Source organism: Cornus florida, unplaced genomic scaffold (assembly GCF_030987335.1).
Source record: "Cornus florida cultivar Cherokee Brave unplaced genomic scaffold, ASM3098733v1 CherokeeBrave_3.0.0_Hap2_Chr10, whole genome shotgun sequence".
Taxonomy (NCBI): Eukaryota; Viridiplantae; Streptophyta; class Magnoliopsida; order Cornales; family Cornaceae; genus Cornus; species Cornus florida.
In genome coordinates, this window is record NW_026775580.1 from 82,163,714 (window position 1) to 82,177,339 (window position 13,626).

The following is a 13,626-nucleotide window of genomic DNA, read 5'->3' on the forward strand; positions in this document are numbered from 1 at the left end:
GTTGAAACAGTAAACTTTTATACTATTACATAGATTACTGTTGATTTTCAATTGCTAGTATAACAAAACCATTTATGAAATTATTTGGATACTAGTTGGGACTATAAATTACTCAGTTATGATTTATATATTGTAATTTGCATGGATATGGAGGATTGTATGCATCGGTATGGGACGGTGGCATACTGGGGACGGTTTAGCTCAAAACGCTAAGACCTAACCTACCGGATGGAAAATATGGATTGTAAATTATTGAATCCATTAATGTGTTGAGTTGAATCAACTGACTAGGTTGAATGACTCCTTGGATTAATTGGTTGTGGTTAAGTCACTTCAACTGAATAAGTTGAGTGCTTATCTGGACGGTATTTTGTATGTCTCCTCATTGAATAAGTGAATGACATACTATGGTTTTGGATGGACTTTAGATATATGATTATGATACCACGATATGAGTGTGAGTCTCAAAGTCGTTGGTTAGGGTGCGTATATGCAGTGGATGCGTAGCTGGGTTTAGTAGGTAGGTGTACCCTGTTAAGTCTAGGTACTTATGCCCACCTTTGGGTGCGTTTTCGCATGTTGCCTTCTATTCAGGTTGAGACCTCTACTGTAGTCTAGTGAATGTCCTTAGTATAGATATATATGTATATTTATGGATTATGTAGTTATGTTGAGGGTATCTAGGGTGTATCTGCGTATCGAGCACTGTATGGATTACAGTTGGAATAGGACTTGCATGTGGGCCTGACCCACTTCTTTATTATTCTTTTCAGGTAACAGACGGTTCTAGTCTCAAGCTTGATCGTACTAAGCAGGGACTCTCATTCATTCTACCGACGATGTAGGATTTCACTTCATGATTTAGTTTTGGAATATCTATACTTTCAGTTTTTCAATTTCAGTTGGAGTTTTATTTCGGGGTCCACTAGTTGGATTCCCAAGTTGTAACCTTGGAGGTTTCTGAGCTGGATTATTGAATCTTTATTATTTGAGGATTTTATTTTAGTTTCTATCAGCTTAAACTTCATTTCTTATTTCAGTTTGTATTCTGTGTTCATTATAAAATATTAATTGTTTGATATCCCTCGGGTTTGGGCCTGGCCTGATCAACCCGTGTCTCGGATCCGAGGGGTATCACACGCACCATGATTTTTCATGCACGGGATTATTTTTCGGTATTGTTGTATTTCATATTTATTTATTTAGGGCATGCTTGAGTGGCTAGGTACTAAATCTCGTGCATACTTTCATTTTATGTTTGTCGAGAAAGGCTAGAAGGACTATCTGCAATCTGTTGGGAGATTTCTACTTATGGAGTCGTTTTGTAAGGAGTCATTTTGTAAGTTGCCAAAATGCTGGCTTTACATGACTCACACAGATTTCTTGGATTGGTGGCTTACCGCAACAAATTTCGAGGCAGGGAATTGTGGAATTTATCCCCGCATTTGTCATTGATTTTCCCCTTACTAGTCTTATACAGAAGCCAATTAGGTCCTTTCATTGGGAGCCCTCACGAGAAGGTTTTATTAAAGTTAATGTGGATGACTCTTATAGGCCATATGAGGATAGGAAATCCGGGGGAGGGTGGCTGGACATATATTTTGAGAAATTATTTGGGCATTACCGATGACATGGACATGGGATATCTAGTTTATGCCTCAAATTCACATCATTGTGAGGTTTGGGCACTGTTCCATACCATTTCACGGGCATTAGGTAAAGAATATGATAATGTCATTCTCGTTTTTGATTGCTAGAGCCTTGTTGAGATGTTAAACATTAATCCAAGTAAATGGCAAGGGCATGAGCAAGAAGAATTTTCCTTGATTTATACGTAAGTTAATTATTTTTTTTTTTCTTTTTATGTATATAAAAATTTTAATCGCTTTCTAATTGGTCGGTTTGTTTGTTTAGGCTGATTAATTTTCTAAAAGGCTTGTTTAAGGTGGACTATCATATCGTGTTCCAGCATAGGGATAAGAATCATCTAGCAGATTACTTAGCCTATTGTGCTATGGCCAATGAACCTGTTGACAATTGGACATTTGAAGCAATTGCAGGAAAATATATATTTCGTATTTGGCATAGGATTAATCATAAGTCTATGTTTGAGATAATTTCCAACATTGACAAGTATACTAAGTATATTTCTGATACTTCTTCTGAAAGGTTTACTACTACTGAAACCAATACATAATGTTTGTCATTGTACATCTGAATCTAATACTACATAGTGTTTGCCTTTGTACTTCTGAATCTAATACTATATAGTATTTGCCTTTGTACTTCTGAAACAAACTAATATATAGTGTATGTCTTTGTACTTCTGAAAGTAATACATAGTGTTTGCCTTTGTACCAAGTAATACATAATGTTTGTCTTTTTTTAATCATAGGATGTAACGAAAACTACCATACTTATTGGAGGATTATATCCCAAACAATATACATTGATTTATGTAATGTTTCTAATTTTTCGTTTTTGGGATTTTTCAATTTTTCGGAATTATCTTGTTTTTGCCTCATTTTGCGTGCCGGACACCGTGGGGTGTGTCGGGTGAGTTTCGAGAGTTGGTTGGGGCATTTCTTCGAGTTCATGACTCTTAGATATGCATTTTTTGCCATGCAGCATTTTTAAATTTTTTGGGTCGGGAGATCCCGGTGGGACCCGCACCATGATTTTTTGTGCACAGAATTATATTTCGATATTGTTGCACTTCATATTTATTTATTTAGTGCATGCTTGAGTGGTTACGTACCAACAGGTGTGTTTGTGGCACACGTGTATTTGTGTATATGCGTATATTTGGGAAATGAGATATTCGAGGTCACGTGGACCCTACTTGTGTATTGTATGACTTAAAGGTTTGACCCATTTCTTTTCATTTCTCCCATTTCCTCTACCACAGTTCCCTCTCTTGCCTTCTTTTCTTCTTTTTTTTTTTTTTTTTTTTTTTTTTTTTTAAGCTTTAACCTTTCCTCCCATTTTCCGCCCGATCGGACATGCGTGTTTGAGGCTCAGATACGTGTCCGACACTTTTATAAATTGTTCAGAAATTATTTTTTATTAAACACGGTTAGGACATGCGGAGAACACGTACCGAACACGGCGTGGTATATTTTGTAATTTTTTTAAAGAAAAATAGGGTACCTAATTTTATTTTAGAAGTTTAACTCTTTTGACTCTTTTGTCTGAGATTCTGAAATTCTAATTTTATTAAATTTTAAAATTTCATTATGTTTATTTTTTTTTATTTCATTCCTTCATCTCAGTACTGGAATTAAATAAACTTTTAGAACTTAGTAAGAAAAACAAAGAAAAATCAGAACAATTATATTTGTGGATATATGTAAAATGTAAACTGTAAAGTTGGTGATAACTTTGCTTTGTTCTTAATTTATTGATGTATTTCTTTCATTGCATTATTTTTTGGGGAAAGGTTAGATTTATGGTATTGTGAATTTTGAATATATAATTATAATATATATATATATATATACATATATATATATATATAATTTTAGAGGCATATCCCTGCCATATCCAATTTTTTTGAAATTTGCCGTGTCATCGTATCCGTGTCATGTCGTACCAGTATCTTGTGTCCATGTCCTAGTTTCTTGAAAGTTTTTAAGGGGACATGCAATTAATGCATTGTCTCCTTTTAAAATTACCAACTTGTCCCTTTTAGTTTAAATATATATATATATATCTATTTACCTTATAAAAGTGTATTCTATTTGTATTTTTTATATACATTTTTTTGTAATAATAATATATACTTTTCAAATAACTACTAAAACCTTTTCTAAAAGTCACCTTTTATTATTTATATACAATTAAATTATTAAATTTATTTTAATAAATAAATGTGACTTTTCAAATAACTACTAACACCTCTTCTAAAAGTTACATTTTAACTGCACTTTGTATTTTTTATATATACTTTTTTTGTAATAATAATATATACTTTTCAAATAACTACTAACACCTCTTATAAAAGTCACCTTTTATTATTTATATACAATTAAATCATTTATTTTATTTTAATAAATAAATGTGACTTTTCAAATAACTACTAACACCTCTTCTAAAAGTCACCTTTTAACTGCATTAACATCTCTTCTAAAAGTTACCTTTTAATAGCAAACACCTATTTATCACCCTATATCTCACTCCTCTCTATTTTTTTCTAACTCTCTTTGAAAAGAATTTCTTCACAAAAAGTTTGTTAGAGGTTTCTTCTTCCGCTAATAATTTCAACGGCTTTGAAAGGAGACTCGTCTTTTGGTTCATGTACATTAAATTACAACTCAAAACCCTTTCAAATTTTTTTTTTAAAGGTATGTTTTAATTTGAATTGAAGACCAATTTATATATTTTATCTTTCTATCTAATCATATATATATTTATATTATTTCATACATAATTAGTACATGAGTAATTATTATATTTTATATGTTCTCCTAATAGTTCAATTTTGGAATTCTTTTATTACGATGTGAAAAAAATATGTATAAATATTAAATTTGTTCTGTTTAGAAAAATTACATGGATAAAATATATGAAATATTGAATTTTAAATGCAATATACGTGTACACGTATATATAGATAACTAACACGTATAATCATTGGTTGAAATGTCAGTTAGTTATAATAGAATTCTATCACGAATGAATCATTATATATACAACACAGAATTAGTACATGAGGAGTTTTTATACTTTATATGTTAAAGTATATTCAATTTTGATTTTTATAACTTATAAAAGTGTATTTGATTTATAATATTTATATACAGTTTAAATAATAATGGAATACTTGGTAAATGTTCTTTTGTGAATATGACAATCTTGGGACCTTTCAACTCTCCAACAGGCCAGAAGTCTCTTCCTCTCTATTACTTTAATATATTTTTAGTGATATTTTATTGGACTGCTATTATTTTATAATACTTTATTTGTACTATTTATATTATGCTATAACTAAGTGTTTTGGTCTAACTGTATTCTGATCATATTTAAATATTAAAAAATTCACATTCTTTGCGTATATAACGTGTTTACTGTTCTTTATTGCTTTTATGTCTAATTTTGTATTCCTATTCTATTTAATTTTTTAAGAAATATTGTTCGTTTATATACGTTTGCCTAATTGTCTCCAAAGTATTTATGATTTCGTGATATACTTTGTTTATATTTGGTAGTCTGTTACATGAAGATTTTTGGAAGTATTGAGAAATTGCAATGTAAAATAAAAAATAAAAAACAAATACTGAAAAATTAATAAATTCTCTAAAGTTACATTTAGAATAAAACGGCATTTAGTTCAACCATTTTAATATATACTTTATCTGTACTATGTGTATTACATATACATATATATATGTGTATATATATCATCATAAACCAATTTCTATTTACTTATATTTATATATATTTTTTAAACATGGATATGATCTTCAATTGAAAAAAAAAAAAATATTTCATCTCAAAACATCATGTTCTTCAAATAAAACTCACGTTAATTTCACTTCTTTAATCATTTATATTAGTCAAAGTTACAATTTTTTTTTAGAAAAGTATCATAAACTAAAACTCTTCTTAATTGTGAAATCTTTTTCTTTTCACTCTTTTTCTTTAGCGTTAAGGAAAAACGTGAATTAATTTAGCACTTTTATCTGTAAGTTACTTTAATTTCATTTTAGATTTTACTTCTCTATTTCATTTTCAAATTATTTTTACATATTATCTAAGATATTTACTATCTTAAAATATTGTTAAGTTTCTATCTGGTAGTTACAAAGTTTGAATTTTTTAAAAAAAATAAAGAAGAATGATGGGAATATAAAATTTATTTTTACAAATTTTTCAAAAAGAATAATTAATTACTAATGAGTCAGTAACCTAATCGTATCAGCCTCTTACTTTATTTTCAATTATAATTTGACAATATAGTTGCAACAACGCAATGGCTGGCACGTGATCATCTTCAATATCACGTCTTAACTTTAACAATTTCATGCTCACAGGACAAGTGGACAACTGGCAGTTGCGTTTACTTCAACCACCGTAAGAGGACTTGCTCAAATATAAGGATTATATTGAAATAGCCGAACTTTGCCAGACATTTATGATTCGTTAGAATTGTGCCGAACAGATACTCAAAAAGATGTACGATTACTGCATCTTTCATGCTGTACCCAATCCCGTAGAAGACCGTGTATGAATCAAAAATATTCAAAATTTGAGTTTCTAATTTCAAAATTTAAATTCCCACCTAAATCAGACGGTGACGTTACCATTCTCCTCCCAACTCCCTAAGCTCACATAACGGCGGACAACGGCCGTTAACATACCTCGATAAAACCCCCTCCTCCTCTCTCATTTCCCCCAAACTGCAAAACTAGACCTCCCCTTCTCTCTCTCTAAACCCCCGATTCGCCGCCCCTCCTCTCTCTGAACCCCACCGCCTTCTCCATCTTAGTTCTACTTTCTCTCTCTAGAAAATGCGTGAGATTCTGCACATTCAGGGCGGCCAATTTGGCAACCAGATCGGGGCAAAGTTCTGGGAGGTGGTTTGCGCCGATCACGGCATAGATTCGACGCGTCGATACCAAGGTGACACGGACCTACAACGGGAGCGGGTCAATGTGTACTACAACGAAGCGTCAATGTGTACTACAACGAAGCTAGCTGTGGCCGGTTCGTCCCACGCGCCGTTCTTATGGACCTCGAACCAAGCACCATAGACAGCGTCCGATCCGGGCCCTTCGGCCAGATCTTCCGATCCGACAACTTCGTGTTCGGGCAGTCCGGTGCCGCCAATAATTGGGCCAAAGGTCACTCTACTGAAGGGGCAGGGCTCATCGATTCTGTTCTTGATGTGGTTCGGAAAGAGGCAGAAAATTGTGACTGCCTTCAAGGTAATATATATATATATATATATATATATATATATATATATATATATATATTGTGCTTTTAGAACAATTTATTCAGTATGTGTAGTGTAGATCTGACGATCTGACTATGCGTTGAATTAAATTAGAAATGGTTAAATCATCAAATCTAGTTCTCCCCTTTTTTCTTTCAAAGGCCATAAGATCTGTTTTCCAATTCCTAAAACAGACCCAAAGATCGATTCTTTTTTTAGCTGCTAAATCAAATCTGTTTTCCAATTCCTAAAACAGATATCTTTTCCAAAGATCATTCTTTTTTAGAATATGATATCCAATATATGTTTCAATTCTATTTTGTTTAAAGATCGATTATTTTAGAGTATGAGATCCAGTATATCCAACGTTTAAATAAATTACAAGGATTGATTTAAGTGAAGAGAATAAGATCCAATATATCAGCATATGTTTCAGTTCCTAAATAATTTTCAACATATGAACGGTTTCAATTCCAATTTAAATTAAGTTAAAACATATTTGTTTTCCAAATATATATTTTTAGTATTATTATTATTATTACAAGATTGTGTCATGAAATTCAATTGAAATAATTTATTTTTATTTTTCTCCCTTTTCATGTTTCTCCAATTTTTCTCAATACGAGTCCATGTCCAAACAACGTATTCAAATTCAATTGGAAACCCTATTCACTCCTCTCCCCAATCAATCTCCAGTTTTTCTCAATATGGGTTGAAGTCCATCCAAATTGGAAACCCTCTGTCCCCTATATAAAAGATAAATCAAAACCCTAGAACAGTCCCATCAATCAATCAATCAATCACCTTCCAAACCCTAACCCTAAATGACTCTCTCTCAACGTTCGTCTCCCAACCTCTGCTGAGCCCTTCCTGGGCTCATTCTCAGTCATTTCCTTGCTTGTCGTGGCAGGTAGTTGTAGGTTAACGTGGCAGTTTTTGGTGGGATGATGGGCTTGAACATCCACCGTTTCAAGGATAAGCAATTCATAATATTTGTCTATTATTTTATTTTCACGGTTAAACATTTATAGACTATTTGTAATAGATAGGTCCAAAATTAAAGAATTTAAAGTTGCATGGATACAAAATTGAAGTAACGGGTTTTAAGTGTGTTTTCATTATTATCTCACTTATCAAACTATGACCACAATGCATGTATAATTCATATCCCTCAATCTTTTTGATGCAGGTTTACATTTTGGAATGGGAGGAATAGGAAAAAAAAGGGTAAGCTCAGATCTATTGTTCTGTTAGTGCTAACTTGTCTATTTTCATTGTTTTTCTATCTATTTTTTTTTATTCTTCACATTTCATGGTGTTTTACTTTATACTGTATATGCTTTACAATAAATAGATAATAAGATCACCGTTTGCATGAACGAGACCATAAATTATGTTAAGGGCACAATGCAATAAAAAAAAAATTTAGAGTGGACAATTCTAAAATTTTAAAGAATTATATATATAGGGTAAAGTGTAAATAACCCCTTGAACTATTATTCTATTACAAATAATTGATTTGTTGTAATTAAGGTCAACTCCTTTTGCATTAAAATACACATTTATTATAGTATTATTTTTATTGTATTTTTTCTTATCTAAATATTAATTATACTATTTACCTTAATTTTATTATTAATATAAATTTATAATAAAAATGAAAAAAAGATAAATATATCTGTAACTAACATTTTCTAAAATGATTAACCTATTATTAAATTTTTATTATTTATAATAAAACTTATTATAACCAATGTAAACCTTTTTACGATAGAAAAATATCTTCTTTTTTTTTTTCCCATACAATATATTGATGAAAAAATAATAATACTTAAATAAAAAATACTTTCTTTTCATGCAATATATATATATATATATATAAAGTTGAAAAAAATATTTAATTTTTAAAATATTTTTCTACTAGGCAATTAATTTAAAATTTTAAAGGTAAATATATGCAAATTTAATGGAGAAATGTCATCAAATTAATATGATTTTTTTCATACTTTATTTAAATAAGAAAATAACTTAAGAGTAATTCAATAAGAATGAATATTATGGTTATTTAATGAAACATAGTATAGGTATTGTGGTATATTGCAACAAAATGTGATAGTTTAGGGGGTTTTATGTACAAAATATAGTTTTAGAGGATATTTTTGCACTTTACCCTTATATATACAAAATGTAACTTTTTCAAATTTAAGAGGATTAATTAAAATTTTTTTTTTAAAAAATATACATATAAAAATGCAATTTTCTAAAAAAAAAATTTCTGACACATGTCTTGGACCTTAGTTGGCCCCATCGCTTAGCAATTTCACGATTTCATACCCACTGAAATGAAGGAAAGCTACCAAAATTATGGCAGCTTAGTACTTCGGTCCTTCAAAAATCAAGTTATTACCTTCCCCAAAAATATATAAATTTATCAAGTTATTCTTACCTGTTAGCTTGCATGAGCACCAAAACCACACATGGACATGGTTAAAGTACAAGAAGTTGTTGCACATAAGAAGCAAATAATGAGCATAATGCAGTTAATATTCTTGATTAATATATAGGATTTGTTGGCACTTTTTGGACCAGTTAAAGAATTATAGGAGTCTATATATGTGTGTGTGCGCGCGCGCGCCATGCACATGGAGATCATATAGTTCATTAAGGGAATGTGGTGACTTGTGAATTGCAGTCCAACTTGTTGATTGACTGCTCTATAATATTATTCAAAGAGATTAAATAGAAGGAAGAGTTATGCATTGTGTAGAGAAGAATCATTTTTAGAAGCCCAAGTAGGTTGGGTTGGCCAATATTGAAGTGTGGCACTCTGATCAACCACAAAATAATGAAACACCAAAAAAAAAAAAAAAAAAAAAAAAAAAATTATTTGTCTCAATCCGAAAGAGACCAATTAAAAGACACTTACTTGTATGGAACTTAGGTGTGGGTCTTTTGTTTAAATGGAATGGCCTTTACTTTTATTATTTTATCGTGAATAATGGAATCATTACACATAATATACCCGGCCCCATTAGCATATTTTTTGTTTTTGTTTTATGCACTCCTTAACTCTTCCTTAACCAGGCTTGGGCAGAATAACATAACAAGTACAATTATTAGTAGCATAACAAAAATACGTTCCTCGTCATTAATATGTTTGCTCGTGATAATTGTGGTCTCTCGGGAGAAAGTATTAAACTACACAAATCATGGTGGAAACAAAATTTATATATATAGCAAAGGTTAAGACAAGAATCACAACACTAATCTCCACTAATTACAAAGCATCAAAGTTTAGAAGACATGCTTAAGGCTAGCTTTAGCCCCAAGAAGATGTTTAGCCACTCATTGATGTTGTTATCTAACCTTCAAGGGTTATTTCCATGCTAGAAATGATCTTCTTCCTCGGTGGAAACCCTAGAGGAGAGGAAGAACTTTCTCAATTTGTGTATATTTCTTTATAATATCTAACCAAGTTTCTCTAATTTCACCAACTTTCTTATGCAGAATAGTCAAAATCCTTATATAGGTAGCTCAAATGTCACACCTAATAGTTAGACATCGTGCACTAGGACTTCCTAATGATTGCATCACAAGTACATACTTAATTTGGCTTAAAATCAACTTTTTACGCAACTCGAGGTAGTTCGATCGATCGAACCTAGGCGGTGCTTTTTTGGAATAAGGACAAGGTTGAGATATTTTTGGGAAGAGGACAAAAGTGGTAGGTGAGGATAAGATCAAAGATGTTGGATTGATCGAAGGAATGTTGGATCGATCGAAGAAGGTATTTTGCTGAGGATAAGGACAAAAGGCTCGATCCATCTTGGCATTGTTGGAACTATCATTGTGTGATCGATCTGAGCTTTGTTTGATTGATTAAAGAGTGTCTCCTTTCACTAATTTGCTTCTTTCTTCCATTAAGCTTGAGATTGTATCTTTTATGCTCTAATTTAGTTAGATTAACTTATTTTGGGGATAAATGCCTGAAAATGGAAATAACATAAAGTTAGACTAAAACGGAAAAATAAGATAGGATAAGGTATTTAGAACGTTCAAGCTTAAGGGGTTTAAATGCGCATTTTTCAGTGCTCATTACTAATATCATGCGGAAACCAATTTGGTCCTTTCGTTGAGAGCCCCCACAAGAAGGTTTTATTAAAGGTAATGTGGATGCCTTTTATAGGTCATATGAGGATGAGAGATTCGGGGGAGGGTGGCTGGGCATGTGTTTTGAGAAATTATTTGGGCATTATCGATGACATTGAACTAGGATATCTGGTTATACCTTAGATTCACATCATTGTGAGGTTTGGGCACTGTTCCATACCATTTCATAGGCATTAGGTAAAGAATATGATAATATCATTCTCATTTCTGATTGCCAGAGCCTTGTTGAGATGTTAAACGGTGATCCAAGTAAATGGAAAAAACAAAAGTAAGAGGGATTTTCCTTGATCTATGCGTAAGTTAATTGTTTCTTATTTTGTTCTTTTTATGTATATAAAAATTTTAATCCCTTTTTTAATAGGTCGGTTTGTTTTTTTAGGTTGATTAATTTTATTAAAAGCCTGTTTAAGGGATAAGAATCATTTGGTAGATTGTTTAACTTATTGTGCAATGGCTAATGAACCTGTCAACAACTGGACATTTGAAACAATTGCAGAAAAGATATATTTGGTATAGGATTAATAATAATAAGACCAAGTCTGAGATAATTTTCGACATTGACAAGTATACTAAGTATACTTTTTCTGAAAAGTTTACTACTACTGAAACCAATAAATAGTGTTTGCCTTTGTACTTCTGAAACAAACTAATACATAGTGTTTGCCTTTCTTTGATCATATGATGTAACGAAAATAGCTATACTTGATGGAGGATTATATTTCAAATAATATAAATTGGTTTGTGTAACGTTTTTTGGTTTTTTTGCGTAATATTTTTTCGTTTTTGGGATTTTTTTGAGTTTGTTGCCTCGTTTTGCATGTTCGACACTGTAGGCTGTGTTGGGTCAGTTGTGAGAATCCGTTGGAGTATTTTTTTGAGTTCAGGACTTACAAATGCATTGTTGGCCATTTTGATATTTTTCTGTTTTTTGAGCCAAAAGGTTCTGGACGGTACCGGCACTGGACCCGCACCATGTTTTTTTATGCACATAATTATTTTTTGGTATTACTGCATTTCATGTTTATTTATTTAGTGTATGCCTGAATGGCTACATATTAAATCTCGTGCATTTTTTTATTTTATGTTTGGCGAGAAAGGCTATAAGGACTATCTGCAATCTGTTGGGAGATTTTTACATATGGAATCGTTTTGTGAGGAGTCTTTGTAAGATGCCAAAATACTGGCTCTACATGATTCACGGATTTTTTGGATTGGTGGCTTATCGCAACAAATTTCCATAGGAAGCAAGGATTATGGAATTTATCCCCGCATTTGTGATGTTAATGTCCTTTTATTAAAGTTAACGTGGATGCCTCTTATATCATATAAGGATGGGAGATCTGTGGGGGAAGGTGGCTGGGCATGTATTTTGAGAAATTATTTGAGCATTATCGATGACATTGACCTGGGATATTTGATTTATAGCTCAGGTCCACATCATTGTGGGGTTTGGGCACGGTTCCATACCATTTCATGAACATTAGGTAAAGAATATTATAATGTCATTCTTGTTTCTAATTGTCAGAGCCTTGTTGAAATGTTAAGCAGTGATCCAAGTAAATGAAAAAAGCAAGAATAAGAGGAATTTTCCTTGATTTATGCGTAAGCTAATTGATGGTTTTTTTTTTTTTTTTTTTTTTTTTTTTTTTTTTTAATGTATATAAAAATTTTAATCCCTTTCAAATAGGTCTGTTTGTTTTTTTAGGTTAATTAATTTTTTAAAAGACTTGTTTAATGGGAACTGTAATATAGTGTTCCAGCAAAGGGATAAGAATCATCTAGCAGATTACTTTGCTTATTGTGTCATGGCCAATGAACGAACCTTTTGACAATTGAACATTTTGCAACAATTGCAGGAAAAGATATATTTGGTATTTGGCATATGATTAATCATAAAACTAAGTTTGAGAAATTTTTTGACATTAACAAGTATACTAAGTATATTTCTTTTGATACTTCTTCTGAAAAGCCTACTATTATTGAAACCAATACATAGTGTTTGCCTTTGTACTTCTAAAACAAATTAATACATAGTGTATGCATTTCTACTTTTGAAAGTAAAATATAATGTTTGCCTTTTTTTGATCATATGATCTAACGAAATTATCATATTTGTTGAAGGATTATATCCTAAACAATATAGATTGATTTGTGTAACTTTTTGATTTTTAAAATTTTTTGTTTTTAAGGTTTCTCAAATTTTTGGAATTTTTTTTTACGTTTTTTGCTTCGTTTTATGTCCTGGACACACAGTTGAGTGGACCCCACTTGTGTATCGTATGGCTAAAATGTTTTACCCATTTCTTTTCATTTCTCACCTTTCCTCTACCGCAGCTTCCTCTCTTGCCTTCTTTTCTTCTTCTTTTTTATTTTTTTTTTAAGCTCAGCCTTTCCTTTCATTTTCCGGTTGATTTGACACGCATGTTCGAGGCTTGAATATATGTCTGACACTTTTGTAAATTGTTCAGAAATTATTTTTTAATAGACACGGCTAGGACATGCAAAGGGCATGTATTGAA

General features: G+C 31.5%; 1 pseudogene; it reads left to right on the forward strand.

The window, feature by feature from the left end:
- The first annotated feature begins 6,138 nt into the window (after window positions 1-6,138).
- LOC132279205 (tubulin beta-8 chain-like) lies at window positions 6,139-12,713 on the forward strand (annotated as a pseudogene).
- The last annotated feature ends 913 nt before the right edge of the window (window positions 12,714-13,626 follow it).